Below are 17967 nucleotides of genomic sequence, written 5' to 3' on the forward strand. Positions count from 1 at the left end.
CTTGATTTTCACATAACATAACATTCTTTTATTGGTGACATTTTCAAGTGTATTTGACTATCACACCTACGGTTGTACAAGATACCTAGACTAATAAAGTAAGTATTGGTTTTGGTCAAGCCATTTATCCCAAATTTTGTGAAACTTAGCAATGCAGCCTCATTTGAGGTAAATTATACGTTCCAGGTTACATATTTCATTTACAGTATTTATCCATACATGGGTCTCAGGGGGAGTTCTACTTTTCCAGTTATGCGTTATTAGCTTTTTAGACAAAAAGAGCGATTCTTGAACAAATATTCTGATGTATTGATTGGGAACTGCAAGGCCCAGTATGTTGAGTAAATAGACTTTAGGTGTTCTAGGCAGAGCGGCACCTGTAATGCTATCAAGTTTATTTATTACCTCCGCCCAGTAAGGTTTAATAACAACACATTCCCATAGTACATGCGCTAACGTACCCTTCTCCACCACACATCTAATGCAGAGCTCTGAGATAGAAGGGTTTATCAAATGGAGTCTAGTTGGAGTAAGGTATGCCCTGTGTAATACATATAATTGGACCATTCTTAGTCTGTAGCACAGCGAAACTACCTGGGGAGATTCCATAGCTTCCTGCCGTTCCTCATCCAATATAATGTCCACAGCTACTTCCCATTTATCTCGAAGAGCGTCCAATGGAGCAATTCTACTAGCCTGTAGCAGTACAGTATATATACTAGAAATCAAACCCTTAGTGGATTTAGTAAGCAATTTATTGCCATGTAACATTATGGGTTTTATTTTATGTGTTGCCATAAGGGCTTGTTTTACACCCATGTATTGAAGCCACTGGTTACCTGGTAGACCTGTTGTTTGTCTCAGTTCTCTGAATGGGAGTATACCCGGCTCAGACCAAATGTCCCCAATGGATGCGATACCTTTATCAGATCATAGCTTAATATTACCCAATTGGGCCACTTTATAGAAAAGCATGTTATTCCAAAGGGGAGTACGGGGGTCTGTTTGTTGCTCTTTCGTAATTTGTATTGCCAGTTACTATAATTGCGACATATTTCGTAAAATAGGGTGAAGAGGTAGTTTTCTTATGATTTTGTTTGATTTATGTAGCACCCAGCTTATTGGCTGTTCCTCTATCCCAGTTAATTGTGCCCATATGGCTTTCAGAGTTAGGTGGTGTGAGTTTTCCAGCCAAGTACTTAGGTGAGAGAGTTGTGCTGCAAAATAGTACAAAAACAGATCAGGAAAAGACACCCCTGCATTAGCCTTAGATCTTAAGGTTTCCAGTTTTAATCTGCATCTAGTATTATCCCATATCAATTGTCTAAATTTGGTATTGATTTGTGTAAAGATTGCCTTTGGCACTCAGACAGGTGCTTGCTGTAACGAATATAATAGCTTCGGAAGTATTATTATTTTGGCCAAATGTACTCGCCCCATTGGGAGTGTCATCCAAGAACTCACTTTGTCTTGAAGCCAGTCTAGTCACGGGTTAATGTTTAAATTTACAAAGTCTGTTATATGTAACGCCACAACAATACCTAGATATGTTATTTTCATATTGATAATCTTTAACATACTATGGTGAACCTTAGGACCCTTTTTGAACACACAGATGGATGAACCACTCAACTGGAATTAAGGTGATTGCTCTCTATGATGTAAATGTAGATGTTATTTAGCCAATTCACATAAAGGAATTCTATCATAACAAAAAGGCAACCTTTCAAGGCATGGTCAGTTGTTTAATATATTTGGAACAGTAACATAAACCAAGTGTTTTAAAGTAATAAAAATATAATGTAGTGTTGGCCAGCACTGATAAAACAGCCGTGTTGGATTCAGAAACCTTACTATTGTTTATATAAGTTACACAGCAGATAGAAAAAAAGATCTGTAGAACATAATGGTGTTATTTGTTCTCCACTATTTAACCTTGTAAAATATAAGGATATTATAAGTTACCAAGGAGTTTTATGACTGTTAAGGGGGTGTGTTCGTTATCGCTGTTTATGCAGATGTTTGGTAATGGTTTGGTGATGGTTGATAACTCCGCCTATTTATTCCTTTAAGAACTACTCTTAATTGACCTCTCACTATGTACGCTATATACTGTACTGTACTAACTATCTGCGTGCGCTTACTATACTAATTACCATAATAACAAACACAACACAGTAGTTACAAATAGCACAATATATTTAATACAACACTCAACATTAAAAACAGCAACTACCCCTAACGCAGATATACCAATTACACAACATAAAACAACTAAATAAAACAATCCTAATTTACACTAACAATCCCCAAAATTCCAAAAAGTAGGGGTTTGAACAGGGGTTAGGGGGATTCGTTGGTGGGATGATAATAGGGGTTTGATTCGTTGGTGGGATAGTAGGGATATGAACAGGGGTTAGTGGGATTCGTTGGTGGGATGATAATAGGGGTTTGATTCATTGGTGGGATAGTAGGGGTTGATATACTCAGCCAATTTTAAATGCTCGTTGTCCAGGGGGATGATGTCCTCCGGGTGGGCGCTCCACAGAAGAAGAAGAAAAAGAGGCAGAGCCCAGCGGCGTGCACGCGCGCCCCTCCTCCGGCGCACGCCGCTCTTCTGACCATGTGGGCCGGCGCAGTGATATGACGTCACCGCGCGCGCCACAGCAGATCCTCCAGCCGGACCGCACTTGCATACCGTGAGGCAGTAATTACTGCCTCACAGGTATGCTAAATGGATTGCCCTTCCTGCTGGGAGGCAGGGAGGGGTTAGGAGGACATATGCCACATGAATATATACATATATATTCATGTCAGCATCCATCCTTCCCTTACAATGACCATATAAAAACCACGAGGCCGAAGGCTGAGTGTTTTTATACAGGTCATGGAACTCCGAGGTAACTTATAATATCCTCATATTTTGCAACTGGGGGTACTTTATTTATTATAATACAAAAGTTTCAGTGAGTCATGTGACAGAAATGACATCAGAACTCACCGTTTATAACTGATGACATCAAAACTCACCGTTTATAAGGATATAATTTACAGGATATTCATGGCTTTTGTGTATTATATAGCATTTTTTCAGTTTCTGTTATTGCTACACAGCAGCTTGTTTATATACACTATAGTAGTATTTCTGAAGCAAACACATCAGTTTTACCAGTGCAGGGCAACAGGACATGATATTTTAATTGCTTTAAAACACTAATTTTTTTGGTATTACTGTTCCTTTCAAATTGGCCTTGAAGGTGTATCATGTGTCTATGGCACAGCTCCTAATTGTTCCCCATTTAACAGGGTATCTGTGTTTATGTAATGTCAGGCTTGGATGAAAAAATATCTCCAGAGAAGAAGATATGCAATTATTTTTTTTTTCATTCAGTTTCTATTTGAGTACTTTACCTTGGGTTGTTTCACATACCTCATGCCTAGTGATGATGGAATTTTTTCGTGGCGAAAATGATGTCCATAGTGGGTGAAAAAGAAATGGTCTTGTAAGAGCTTACAATCTAATATCCATATCACAAGAATGCACTTTCTAATGCCGTTTTGGTCTGGATACTGATCAGTGGCATTCCAGTTGTGTGTGTGGTCCCAGTAGCAGAACCCTGAACCACAGGCCAGACAATCAATCTGCATTTTTACCTACTTTGTACCTGCTGCCCAATCCAAACTGCAACCACCTTATCAGCAACCCAACCTGCTGCCACCTTGAAATCAGAAGTCGTATTGCTAGCCAAACAAAAGTGACAGACTCAGAAGTGAGCCAAAAAAACGGTTATATAATAATGGAGTAAAAAATACTTGACCATAACCCACTATATACCCGCTTTTCTGTGGATAACCCAACACAATGCAGTACACCAGTGTAAGAAAACCCATGCATGCATGCATGGGTAGAACATTTTAACGTTATTAGTTTCCTTTGGTCAATTTAAACCCATGTACTTAGTGCTACAAACACTACCATACACTTCTAAATAATTAAGCAATTAAGAGTTTTATACACTGCCATTTCTTAAGTCTGTTAAAGCTATAATGTTAAGCTACATTAGTGTAGTCTAATACTACAAAATATATTTATTTTGGATGACCATTTATATACTGTACAACAGCTTGTGTGTTTTTAGTAGAAATAAAATGTATTTTCAAATGATATATTAAATTTACTTCACACCTTTTTAAATAAATCTATGTAATACATTTATGTATTGTAATTAGGTTATCAAAGTCCATCACCGGGAATGCCATTCTGTCCAGTGTGATGCATTGATTATATGGTAGGGAAAAAAATCTTCAGTGTCTTAAGAAAGAATTCACGATTGCCAAGAAGCAAAAATATGCAGAACAATGAGATTAAAACATGTATTTTTATGGTTATTTTCCATGTATTTTTTTCAATAAAAAAAATTCTAGTAGACATATTACATTGTATTTTAAAGGACAAGGAAAGGTATATTCACTTGGATGATAAATGTTAGGCATCCCTCAGTTTGAAGAGCTTGTGTTTGCAAGGCAATGCAGACAGGTTTCTCCTATAGTGAATTCAATCCTCTTGGTCCAAATGCTTTAAGGTCCACAAGTCCTCGGACTTCACTCAGAGAACACAGAAATCCAGCGTCCATAAATAAAAAAAACTGATGTTCTGTCTACACCCACTACAGTTCCCAGAAAGACTAATCAAAGCAACAAAATGCTCAATATGAAGTAGAATTTTCTTCATATTCTCTAAACTTTGAGGAACTATCTGTATTTTTCAAAATCAATCATTATATAGAACAGATATTCTATTTGAAATAATAGTGATAAGATTATTGGACTATTTTATCTGACAAAACTTTGCAGTAGAAACATGCAGATCCTTAATACACCTAAGTACATACAGAGTGACTGTCCACAGGTGCTTTTCAACTGTTGCTGATGCAGGTAGTGTCTATTATTCATAATGCTTGGGACCTGGTGTTTTAATTGTAAAGGTTCTTTTGCTAATTTAAACTACTGTTCATGAAAAAAAATGTGGAAAACTTGAAAAGTGAAAAATTATTTACTTAAAAACATGAAAAAAAAAAAGTCAAAACACCGTACAATCACAATCTAAACTTAAAGGAAAACTATACCCCCAAACAATGCAGGTCTCTATAAAAAGATATTGCATAAAACTGCTCATATGTAAAACCCTGCTTCATGTAAATAAACCATTTTCATAATAATATACTTTTCTAGTAGTATGTGCCATTGGGTAATCATAAATAGAAAATTGCCATTTTAAAAAATAAGGGCCGCCCCCTGGGATCATAGGATTCACTGTACTCACAAACATACCAACAAACCATACATGTTAGGTCACATGAGACAGAGTTGTGTCTTTTGCTTCCACACTTCTTCCTGTTACAGTTAGAGTTGAAGTATTTCTGGTCAGGTGATCTCTGAGACAGCACAGAGACCATCATGAAATGGTGGCTCAAGGCAAGAGATGTAAAAGGGCAATATTTACTTAAATATATATTCCAGTTTGGTAAGATTCTTTAATATGCCACTTAGTTTATATCATATTATCTGTTGCTTAAGTGTTCATTTTGGGGGTATAGTTTTCCTTTAATTTACATAAGCTGGCAAATTTTCAAATATAGATAGATTTTTGATTTTGAATAGCTTGATTTTTCAAAATATGCCTCCTGTTGACAGAAATTCACCATTGACTTCTTAGAACCCCAAATTTAATTATTCAAGAAAATATTTATCTATTTTTTATTTCATTTGCATGTTGATAAATCTGCTCTTTATAGTTTAATAATTTGAACAAATTACTTTACCTTATTTTAAAGTAAAGAATAAAGTACAGATACTGTTCTCAGTCAAGAAGGTTGCAGTTTTTAAATAACCAATCTTGCATAAGCTTCTTGTCTAGTAACCCACATCAACAGTATGTATTCACTGTTCTGCTCTTGGAAACAAATGTCTGATTGGCTGATATGGGCTTTTAAATTTTTTTTAAACTTTTGACACTTTGCACAATTTCATTGTGTACTTTTTATCTGAAGATTAAACAGAACCCTGAAAAAAGGAGCACTTCAGCATGACAAAGATGAAGTGAAATGGATATGCATCAGTTAATAGTGCTGCTCCAGCAGAATTCTGTACTGAAATCCATTTAATATTTTATTTTGAAATCTGACATGGGGCTAGACATATTGTCAGTTTCCCAGCTGCCACCAGTCATGTGACTTTTGCTCTGATAAACTTTAGTCACTCTTTACTGCAAGTAGGAGTGATATCAACCCTCCCCCCCCCAGCAGCCTAACAACAGAACAATGGGAAGGTAACTAGATTGCAGCTACCTAACACAAGATAAAAACTGCATGGTACATCTAAGAACAGCACTCAATAGTAAAAATCCAGGTCCCATTGCGCCACCTTCAGTTACATTGAGTGGGAGAAAAAGCCTGCCAGAAAGCAGTCCCATCCTAAAGTGCTGGCTCTTTGTGAAAGCACATGACCAGGCAAAATGACCTGAGATGGGTTTGGGAATTAAATTTTATATTGTAGAGTGAATTATTTGTAGTGTAAACAGTGTAATTTAGAAATAAAATCTACATCATAAGAATAAATGACAGAATCCCTTTAAGATCAAGCATGCATATAAAATAGTACTTCTAAATTTGTCCAACAATGTGAATCAGGAAACAACAGGAGAAGTGAATAAACCCTGAGAATAATGTTCCCAAAATAACAAATGGAAAACATACATTTTACCTGTGGAAAAACTACTGGGGGGGCAGGGGGTGCAAATTCATCAAGGCACACTGACCCATGGGGTTGATATATGATGCCTTATTGTAATTGTTTTATAAGATTTTTCTATAGTATGAGTTGTCCTGCATGTGCATGTGATGCCTCAGGGTGGCATTTGCAAGTTTTGGCTCTTAGGCTGTAGTTGCTTTTCTTATTGTAAGAATTATGGAATGTATAACCTCTTTTGTGGTCACACTAACTGTAATGCATTTTATTGGGTGCTTTTCCAGGATTTTCCAATACATTACTGTATATCTTACCCTGGGTTCTTCTGCAAAAATGAAATCCCAGCTTATGACTTATGACTATCCTATGGAAATGCCTCCTGTTGTGTAAAATTAATACTGCAATGATAAGACCTTGCCATTAACATTGTACGTTTTGTATTTCTAATTTAAAACAGTCTAATATCCTTTCAATAATTTAAGCTCACGTTGCTTTAAAATTACCCAATTATTAAACAACTTGATTTTTATAATTTCCAAAAATAGAGTATTCTTACATTAAATGCACAATTATTAATCCATTAAGCATTTTAACAGGTGGCTAACCTAAGAAAAAACAGATGCAAGAGTCCAGAGAAAAATAATTGATCTACAGAAATTGAGGTAAGTAAAGGTGGCCATACACGGATAGATCCGCTCGTTTGGCGATGTCGCCAAACGAGCGGATCTCCCTCCGATATGCCCACCTTGAGGTGGGCAATATCGGGCTGATCCGATCGTGGGCCCTAGGGCCCAACGATCGGATCCTAGCGTTCGCCAAACGGGCGGTCGGATCGCGGGACCGCATCAACGAACAGATGCGGCCGCGATCCGACGGGATTTTTAATCCCATCCGATCGAGATCTGGCCGACTTTCGGCCAGATCTCGATCGGGGAAGCCCGTCGGGGGCCCCCATACACGGGCCAATAAGCTGCCGACACGGTCTGTCGGCAGCTTTTATCGGCCCGTGTATGGCCACCTTAAGTTGCTGAAATGAAAAGACACATGGATGCCTTTGTCTTAAAAGAGGTTTTCTTGTGACTCCCTGTAGAATCTCGAAGAAGGTATAACCCAACAAGGAAAGATCTTGCCAACCTAATGTACAAAGCTTAAAGTGAAGGGCGGAATTCAACATTAGACCAAGACAATGTGTGGAAACCATATACCACTTCTTGATGCTACATATAGAATTACACGTTATGCTCTGCCCCTGTTTTTCCTCTGTGTTTGAATTAATGTTTTCTAACTGGTGGTGGGGCTTTTGTCACCCAAGAAGAAAATACAGCACGCATTAAAGAAGCACATTATTTAAAAACTGGAACCCTAAGTGTTTTCTAGTGCATTTCTGTCAAGAGGAGATTAATGCAATACTGGAAACATTTCTGTGTATTTTTCGGTTTCAATATTTTTATTAGCATGGAAAGTTATAGACCATACATATCAATATGAATGACGTTGTTACAGAGTGTATATAAAGGGATACCATAAATATATCATGTTGATAATACAGATTCTTCTTCTATCTTTCATTGTGTGTTGAGAACAGAACATAACCGTAGTATATATAATATATAACAGTACAAAGAAAAAATAAATTAAAGACAGATAACGGAAAAGTAAATAAAAATAAAAAAAAATAGAAAAAGGGTAAAGAAAATAGGTTAGACCAAATATCCATCACAAGTATCGAGAGGTAAGGTATACAAAATGTGGGTTACATCATACAAAACATTGAGCAGTATCAAGATACTAGTATGATAACTATGGCTGACTACCACAAAAATGTATCTTGTCAATTAGAACTAGATCTTATTGTAAGGGGAGCCTGCATTGAAAGGGGTTGTCTGTTGGGGATCCTACAGTGAAAGCATGGAAACTGGTACAGTGCCTTGGAATCTGTAATCTATCCAGGGTTGCCATATAGCTGCAAAGGTCTGGTTCTTATCAAGGTGTATACTAGCTTTTCACTAACGAGAATCAAATCTAGTTTCCTTTTTACCATGTTATATTGCAAAGAAGGTGATTTCCATGCTTTGGCAATAACCTGTCTGGCAGCTAAAAAAATATGATTAGGTAATCGGACCTGTTTCCTAGGGACTGCTCCCAACAGAGCAACATATGGGTCCCTTTTTAAATTGAGATGTAATACAGAGAAGATAGTGTTAATCCTTATCCAGAATCTCAAAGCTATGGGACACATCCGCCAAATATGAAACATTGATCCTGTCGCAGAACAACCCCTAAAACTTGAATTATTAACATCTGGATAAAATTTAGCTAATCTTGCTGGAGTTAAATACCAACGAAACAATACCTTGTAACCCGCTTCCAGTATGACCGTGTTAATAGAGCTTTTACATGCATTTCCCCAAAACTTTAACCAATCCTGTTCAGGTAATGATCTCCCTATATCTAATATATGGTAAATCTAGTAGTCTGGCTGGAGTGTTAAATTGTCAGTATAGAATTGAAATAGCTCCTTTAGGGGCTACACCCTTAGCGCACCATCGTTCATAGAACAGGCTAGATATGTCATGACTTGGTGGCATTCCAGCATCCCTGTATAAAATGTATAACCTGATAGGCTCGGCATCTCTCTGAGTCTGGAAGTTGGTAATGATCTAAAAGGTATTGAATAGTGTAGGGACCTCTAGAGGTTAATAAGGATTTCACAGATACATAGGGGCAAATTCACTAAGAATCGAAGTTGCGCCAGGCGCAACTTCGCCGCACTTCGCCAGGCGAATTTTCGCCAGCGCTCCGCAAATTCACTAAAATGCGAAGTTGCGCACAGGGGTAGCGTAAGTTTGCGAAGTTGCGCTAGTGTTGTTTCGCTATATAAAGCGAAGTTGCGCTAGCGAAGGCTAATTTGCATACGGCGCGAAATTCAAATTTCAATGGAGGAACACGTATCTGCACTACAAATGCCTAGAAAACCTTCAAATCAGCCAATAAAAATTTTATTTTGCCCTACACATGTGCCCACTGTCTAGGTAAGTTGCCATGAGTCAGGAAATGTAGGGGGGAGGAAGGGGAGCCCCAAAAAATTTTCGATCTTTTTCAGCCTATCACCTGTCATGTAGAAAACACGCCAGCGTTTTTTGGGACTTAGAAAAAATTTTGACTTTTTTAGAAACAATCCCTATCTACTCTATTGCGCTTCGCCAGGTCTGAGGTGGCGAAGGAAGTCTAGCGTAAAAGGTAGCGTTCGCTACACTGCGCAAGTTAGTGAATTTGCGTAGTTTCGTCGCTAGAGAAAATTCGCCTGGCGTAAGGTTGAGAAGTAACACTAGCAAAACTACGCCAGCGTTCGTTAGTGAATTTGCGCAGTAGCGAAAATGCCCAACGCTAGCGAAAAAACGCTAGCGTTCGGCGCTTCGCGCCTTAGTGAATTTGCCCCATAGTTATCTGAGACCAGTGGTAGTATCGGAGATTGGGCAAACCTAAGCCTCCATTAGAAAAGGACCTGTATAATATATTCCTATTTACCCTGGAGAATTTATTATTCCATATAAATTTGAGCAGCTTAGTTTCAAAGTTTTTCAAATCACAAAGGTTAAGTGAGAGGGGAAGTACTCTAAAGAAATACAATAATTTAAGGAATAACGTCATCTTAATAGCCCAAAAGCGACCTATCCACAAGATATGGTATTTGCCCCAGTCCTCTAGGCATTTGCCTAGTTTGCGATATATGTTGGAATAATTTATACAATATAATGTGTCATAGCTAGCAGTCAAATGGATGCCAAGAAAGGAGACTGACGTTTTCTGCCACTGAAATGAAAAGTTAAGGGTGAGTAATTTGGTTAAATCTTGGGGGAGTTCTATATTGATTTCTGGGTATTTTTATATTCAAATCCTGATTTTATGGTCTTTTTTTTCAAGCAACTGCAATTATGTGACCATAATTCTTGGGTATTATTGCATAAACGTTTGTTAAATATTCTTGTCAACATTGAATTATGTAAAACAAAATGCACATTAAGGGAGCTTTTTTATTGAAGTCTGAATGACAAAAACTCAAATTCAAGTATTTTTTTTTCTCTATAAAATACATTTTTAATGGGGAAAAAATCCTCAAATTTTATTATACCCAGAGAATGTAAAAAAAAATTAAAATCTGGCATCTCAGAGCTGCTGAGGTTGTATATAAGTCAATGGGAGAGGTCCCTATCCTATTTGGAAGTTTCTGTAGTCTGCACTGAAATTAGCCAGAAAATTAGAAAAAATTGTGCTTTCCTGGAAAAAGCCTGAAGAATCAAAAGTCATGCTCTGTCATTTTCACTATGCAAAAGCAGGGAATTGTACACAGCCTCAGTGCACCCCCGCCTAATAGTTTTAAAAATTAGTGGTGAGCACAACTTTCCCTTGTTTGTTATAGTTATAAAGGAGCAGTGACCAGCTCCATGTTATAGCTCCCACCCTTACCAGCTATAGTCAGGTGATCCCACTGGTGTCTAATAAAAGGGCAGCCAAGTTTGGGAGTTTTACTTTGAAAGCAGCTAGTAAGTAGCAGGTAAAACTTAGTCCCTTTGTAAAATGTTTAATGAAGCAATATAATTCTTAATGAATCAGATAAAAATTGAGTGTAGGACTGGCGAGATATGGGATGACATTGACTTAGTTGGCCAGCTTAAATATATTGCAATATATGGACAAACAATCCCTGTTTTGCTTAAAGGTTAAGGCATTTTTCAGTAGCAGTATGCAATATATCAAATATATTGATAATGGGTTGAGTGCAGAGGACCTCTTGTATTTGTCTATATGTATTTTGTGGTCACAGCCTCAGTGCACCCCTGCAATTAGTGGTGAGCACAACTTTCCCTTGTTTGTGTGTGTGTATATATATATATATATATATATATATATATATATATATATATATATATATATATATATATATATATATATTTATTTATGAGACTGACAGAAAATTATGCAAGTGTCATATCTATTGTCATACTTTAGTGCAAAGTTTGAATGTGAATGCATATCTAAAACTAACCCTTAATTTTTTTTGTTTGGATCATATATAAACAACGCGCATACATCTATGAATATGTGTATAATAACTATTCAATGCATATTTATTATTGATTGAGCCTTCAGGCTTGAGCAGTTGGATATAAAAAAAATGAAGCTCCTGACCTCGCACACTTTTTATGTAATCTGTTTCTTTTGGTTGCTGCTGACTGGATTTTAAAAGAGAAAAAAAAAAAATAGCATTTTTCTCCCAACGAGTGAGATTTAAATTCTCAAAACCCCATTTGTCACATAAAAGTTTTACATTTACCGTAAAATCCAATATGGCAGTGAGCAGAACTCATGCAGTTTTTATAACTAATTGCTCAAGCCTGTCATATTGTTAATATACTTATGTATATACAAATATCCGGTTTGTTGTATCAACAAATTCTGCCCATAGACTGGCTATTTACGTTTAAAAGCTTAAATAAAAAATTTGTTAAGATTGTAGAACTTTTACAGTATGATAATTTGAGTACATGAAACCGAAAATACAAATCTTATTTTGATTTCTTCACCACAGAAATGGACACAGGTATACAGAACTGAAGAACTACAGATCGGAATGCATACAAATAATGGCCTTGAAAGGCAAAATTTAATTTTAAAACACACATATTTGAAAGTATATAAAACTGTACACTCTGAACTGTTCTTCACAAACATTTCTTCCCAAATGCACACAAAAAGTAAGTATGAAGATGTTTAGCTTTACAGAATTTAGATTGGTTAAACGAATAATTTTAGGCTAATATAACACTGAGCATATACACATACTCCACCAGGGAAGAAACTCCATGTCTGACCAATACAGTTCATGTTTTCTGCCATTACAATTTATTACATCCATCTTTCCCTAACCAGATGTGGTAGATTTTATGTAAAAAACACAAAAGTGTGTTTTTTTGGTCTGAAATGTAGCTTGTGTTTGGACAATTAGTTGCCATAAACTGAACAGCAGTGGACAAGGCATAAAAATGCGTAACACTAATGTAATTAAACCTTAAAATTAGAATGGATTTGGAATGTAATTCGCTGTATTTAGCTATATCTGTATAGATAGGTTGTATAATTTTTGTGACAAATGTTATATTTCATGGAGATCTAAAAAAATACTTTTGAATTAATGTCTTTAATAGAATAGAGAGATTCCTGATTTTCTGTGAAATCAGCCAAGAGACTTTGTCTACCACATGCAAAAAGGAAAGTTTGTGGGAGCACTCCATGGCTTAATAAAAATGTACTAAAATACAATGGAAGTGCTACTGAAATTATCTACAGACATAGAAAAAAGAAGAAACATTGATCAATGCACATTCCCTGGTCCCCTGTCATATCAGTCATCTATGCAGATGCATGTATTTACAAAGACAGGGGTTTTTTAGTTACAAAATTATGATCATAGGATTGATAAGCCACCATACCACGTCAAGGTAAAACCCATATGGCGGTCCCTAACTATTTACCTCTGGTCATAATTTCAAATGCTAAAGCCTCCCGGCATAAGAGCATTACCTGAAATAAAAGGTCTCCCGACCTGGGCATTGGTTTTCATCATAGGGCTTAGTCCTCCCCCGCCATTAGCTTTCAAAGGGGAGAGATAACCTAGATCCCAGCATTGGTTCCATGAGATTAATCCTCCCCCGCTTGCGGCTTTTAAGAGAGAGAAACTGCCCAGACCAACACCCATTTCCAAAGGCATTGTTCCACCATTTAAAGCGATAACACGACTTGAAACTACCTTAGGCAATAGCCACATAAAATGCTTAGACAGAAAATCTGTAGTTTTTGAGGTAAACAGTGAAGAAAATACTGACAAAATGTATCAAGTTAATTTCAAAGATGGCATACCGTCTTGCACTTGTGCATACTGGGAAAAAACAATAATTTGAAATACTACAATGAGTTGAAGTGTCTGAATCCTGTATATTCGCAGAATTTTAGATGAAGACTGGTAGTAGAGCGGAGCCAAAAACTGAGCAAAAGAGTGCATATTATCTTCCCACTCCATTATCGAACAGTAATGTTCTGGCCCTTCCAGAAAGCAGGAAAAGCAAATTGAAGAAATTGATTTACACCTGTGTCCACAATTTAAAGACCATAATAGATTGTACTTATTAAAAAATGAAACATACATTAAAGAGCTAGATGAGAACCTCAAAGTCTTGCTCTAAAATGTACAAGCAAATATTCCATTTGATAAAGACTTGTCACTCACTAAGACCCATAAAAAACAAGGAAAACAAACAACCACTTCCAAAGGCACAGTATGTGATCAAACAGTTTGGATCACATAGATATGGTCAAAAAGCATAATTGATTAAGGATGGTACCTGGAACACTGAGTTTTGCAAAGCTGAAAGCTAGAAGGAGCATGAACCTTCAAGTACCTGGTTAATAACAACAACGTAATCCTGACTTTGGCCGACAAATCAGTTGTAGAAAATAATGTGGCTTGATGATAATAAAATACATATCTGCCAGCACCTGATTTCACAACAATTTGGGTCAATTTCAGGATTCTTCAATACAGTGCTTCTGGCACATGGTTTCTTGTCACTACATGACAGTGAACATGTACTTCAGATTCAATATGTAGGAGCACACTGGGTGGTTTTTAGAAAGAGGTAGCAGAATTATAATGATTCATTAAAATCATTACATATGTCCGAGGCACTTAAGAACCAATTGTTGCTGCTCTATGCTCCTCCTGTTTTAGGAGAATATTCATTGCTAGACATTAACCTTGTTCATTGCTACTAGCAATTTGGGACTGTTTGAGGTAACAAACACTGGTACTTTAACCGATGGATATTGTCTATCAGAAGTGATGTCTCAGAAATGAGAAATCATCTTGTAAAGTGTAAAGATATAGGTCCATGTTTCCATTTAATTCTGTATCTGCTCAACCAAAACCAAAGTGCCAAAAATTAACATTGATGATTTTTTGTTCTTGCAATATCCACAAGCCAGGTCAAGGCACGTTAAATGCTCACAATGCAAGAAATTTGTTTTACTTTTAAGTGTGTAGGAATTGCGAAAATGACAGCTGCGTAATTTTTGCTCTAGCTGTGGAAATTAAAGTTTTAAAATAATTTGCTACTAATGCTATTAAAAGTATTGTTTTAAATTCATATTCAGAATTCAAATGACTATTTTATATGTTAAACTATAGAATTTGTAGCTATTTACATTGCTTTTTCATGATCTGACTATTTTTTATGTTAGAAATCAGGGATGAGATCTATGACCTGGAATGTTTGGGACCTGGATTTGTATTGATCAGGAGGCTTTTTATAATTTAACCACTGGGTCTAATAAAAATTATTTCTGTGCAATTATTTATTATTATAATGAAAAATGGAAATCATAGACATGACCCAGGGAAAAAATAAGGTATTTTATTTACTAGTAGGACATACTGCCTCGCCAATTATTTTTTTTCATAAACTTTGCTCAGTGAATATTTATTTGTATATAGTTGTTTTGTGTATGTTTTCCCCTAAACTCTTACATATTGCATTGCAATAGCTGTATTTCCTTTTTATTGCAATTCCTAGTCAGATGTGCGCAAGTGCCAGCAAATAAGATGATTTGTGTGAGCATGGACACTGCGTGTGGACGTGTGCAAATATAACATTAAAGGGATTCTGTCATGATTTTTATGGTGCCGTTTTTATTTCTAAATAACACTGTTTACACTGCAAATAATTCACTCTACCATATAAAATTTAATTCCTGAACCAATAAGTGGATTTGTTTTTAGTTGTAATATGGTCATGTTACCTGGTCATGTGCTTGCAGAAAGAGCCAGTGCTGCACTATGGAACTGCTTTCTGGCAGGCTATTGTTTCTCCTACTCAATGTAATGGAAGCTGTCACAGTGGGACCTGGATTTTTACTACTGAGTGCTGTTCTTATATCTACCAGGGAGCTGCTTTTCTTGTGTTAGGGAATTTTGTTTAAAATATTCAAAGAATAGAATGATAAATCAAATTACAACACAGATATTTACAATTCAAATCAAATATCAAACATTAAATTTCAACAGAAACAAAAACAAATACCATCCCACATTTTTTGTTTATATAAGTAAAACCAATTTCTTTGGTTTTGATATATACAATGTCTCGACAGATTGCATTTGTAACATTTGTTACCGACTGGTGGAGTTGACTGGTGATCAGTCGGCATCTCATGTGCCATAGATGGTACCTCAATACTGCAATAATTATGTACAATGTGACCCAGTCTTTCCCCGCCGCCCTGTTTCCCTCCACCACTCCATCTCACCACACTTTCCCATGATGTTGGGCACTCTGAGAAAGTGCTGCTGTGTCTCCTCCAACCCACACCCCCCTGGGCACTCTCTATCAACAATACTGAGATTACCTCTCACAAAAGGTTTGCCTTGCTAGGATAGCCAAGAAATGTCCCAGAACTTTCTTGGTAACCCTTTACTTGTGAGAAAGCAAATACTTTTCTCTAGTATTTTCTATGAGCAGTCTTTGACACAAATATGTGAAATAAAATGAAGATCCAGCACAATCCAATAAATTATTTTTCTGTGAAGGGGCGGTTTGTCTCCTGCACTGATATTCCATTTCCTCTTGCTGCAGATAAGATGGGGTGCAGCCTCCTCTTAAAGGAGAAGGAAAGCTACGGAAGCTTTTTATTGCCAATAGATTAGCTGCAATAGTGCAAGCTAGAATGCTATATTTATTCTGTAGAATATTTTACCATACCTGAGTAAAAACCTCTAGAAACTCTCTGTTTGTTTAGGATAGGAGCTGCAGTATTAACATGGTGTGACATCACTTCCTGCCTGAGTCTCTCCCTGCTCTGGGCTCAGATTACAGTAGAGAAGGGAGGGGGGTGGGGAAGAGGAGCAAACTGAGCATGCTCTTGCCCAGGGCAATGAGGTTTAAGCTGAAGGCAGGAAGTCTGATACAGAAGCCCATGTGTACACAATAGAAGGAAAGAAATGCAGTGTTTCTTTTGACAGAGGACTCAGAGCAGCACTACTTTTGGGGTAGACTGGTATATTTAGATGGGCCTTTCTGATAAGGCTTACTTAGTTTTAACCTTTCCTTCTCCTTTAACCGGACCTCTTTCACCCTGCTGCAGAGTAGCCAATCTCTAATTAAAGGCAATGCTCAGTCTCAAACACTGATTTCCCACAGAGACTCTCTCCCCTGCACCACCCCAACAAAGTTAAACTTCAGAAAGAAAACAACGGACATGGCATGTCCAACCCTCCCCTTTACTTCTGCAGGAAAGTGATCCCCTTTTGACCGGGTTGAGCCTACTCCCCCAAAGCATTTAGAAGAACAGGCTCTGGATCCGGGCATATAGAGATTCTGGAAACAAAAAGACATAAGAAGTAAAGAGAGAGCGGAACCAGGAAAGTCCTAATAATGCCAATCCTTTCTCTAAAGGTCAGCTTCCATGATTTACACTGCTGAACCTCTGCTAGACCAGCATTCAGTTTGTCTTACCAAATTGAATCTTCAGAATTCTAATGAAACCTGGGGCCACTGGGAATTTCTCAAGCCTAATGCTTGGTTCACCTTCTAGAGTCCAAAAAGCTTCAGACTTTTCCTTGTTGATCTAAGGCATGAGAGTAACTTCCCTCCTCCTCAGGTTTTGATATTACCAGAGTGACAGTCTGTTTAGGCTATGGACTTAAAGGATCGACCCAACGGAAAAGAAACACCTCCAAGCCCACAATCCTGCAGTCTCCTCAAGAATGGATCTAATGAGAAAACATACAGAATTGAACACAGAGGACATCCCTGCCTCATGCCAGCTCTCACCAAAAAGTCCTCACCTTTCCAACCATTAATCAATAGGAAGCTCTTTACCCCGCTGTACAAATTCTAAGCCATCTAATGAATTCTGGAATGCAGTTTGTCTGCAAAGCAGCCCCACTGCCAAGCCTTGCACCTCTCCAGTGCTTCCCTGAAAGAAAAAACAGCACCAAAAATGTCCCTTCCCTCCAGTGAACAGAACTGAGAATTAGAAAGAAGGGACCCAGCCACCTCACCCAACCTTTGTGAGAGAATCCTAGCCAGAATTTTCCTATCACAATTGAGAAGGGCAATTGGCCTCCAATTCTTCCCCTTTGATATCAGAACCAGAGAGGAGGACTGC

The sequence above is a fragment of the Xenopus laevis genome, chromosome 2L (genome assembly GCF_017654675.1).
Source record: "Xenopus laevis strain J_2021 chromosome 2L, Xenopus_laevis_v10.1, whole genome shotgun sequence".
Classification (NCBI taxonomy): Eukaryota; Metazoa; Chordata; class Amphibia; order Anura; family Pipidae; genus Xenopus; species Xenopus laevis.